General features: G+C 45.9%; 1 pseudogene; it reads left to right on the top strand.

Moving 5' to 3' along the window:
• The first annotated feature begins 271 nt into the window (after positions 1-271).
• On the top strand, positions 272-984 carry LOC102732361 (ubiquitin-conjugating enzyme E2 D3 pseudogene; annotated as a pseudogene).
• Positions 985-1,031: the final 47 nt, after the last annotated feature.

The raw sequence follows: 1,031 nt of genomic DNA, 5'->3' as shown, positions 1-1,031 counted from the left end.
CCTGCACAGTCCTGACTTTTGGGTTAGGTGTTAAAAATTTAGTTTAATGTAGCTCCTACGCCTCTTCCTCTCCCGCCCAGGTCTCTTCCTCTCGAGAGGCCGGGGAGTCAAACTTGTAGCCGCCCCTCCTCTCTTCCCGTCACCCTCACCTCCTCTTCGGGCCGAAGTACGGCATAGAGGCTGTTGGTGGCTTTGCCACGCCACCCCACCCACCCTGGATTGCAACCGTTTTAAGGGACCTGGATTCATCAGGGTCTCTCCGGGGCCTGTGCAAGTGCTGATCTGCTCCATTTCTGCAAAAGGCGCCTGTGTCTGGCAGAGCCGGTGTGAGACGAAGAGACAATCCTTCCCTGCCGCCCGGATAATCAAGAGTTTTGGCCAGACCTTTGAGCACATACCGAGAGAGTGAGGAGCCAGAAGAAAAGCACAGATTATGTCACTGAAACGGATAATAAGGAGCTTAGTGATTTGGCCCGTGATCCTCCAGCACAATGTTCTGCAGGTCCAGTTGGGGATGATATGTTTCACTGGCAAGCCACAATTATGGGACCTAATGACAGCCCATATCAAGGCGGTGTATTCTTTTTGACAATTCATTTTCCTACAGACTACCCCTTCAAACCACCTAAGGTTGCATTTACAACAAGAATTTGTCATCCAAATATTAACAGTAATGGCAGCATTTGTCTCGATATTCTAAGATCACAGTGGTCTCCTGCTTTAACTATTTCTAAAGTTCTTTTATCCGTTTGTTCACTGCTATGTGATCCAAACCCAGATGACCCCCTAGTGCCAGAGATTGCACGGATCTATAAAACAGAGATAAGTACAACAGAATATCTCGGGAATGGACTCAGAAGTATGCCATGTGATGCTACCTTAAAGACAGAATAACCTGCATTATAGCTGGAATAAACTTTAAATTACTGTTCCTTTTTTGATTTTCTTATCTGGCTGCTCCCCTATCAGACCTCTTTTTTTTTTTTTTTAAAGATTTTATTTGATAGAGAGAGATAGTGAGAGAGAGAGAG

Source organism: Leptonychotes weddellii, unplaced genomic scaffold (genome assembly GCF_054177405.1).
Source record: "Leptonychotes weddellii isolate Sample4059 unplaced genomic scaffold, ASM5417740v2 HiC_scaffold_10998, whole genome shotgun sequence".
NCBI lineage: Eukaryota > Metazoa > Chordata > Mammalia > Carnivora > Phocidae > Leptonychotes > Leptonychotes weddellii.
This window is presented reverse-complemented; position numbering and strand designations above follow the sequence as displayed.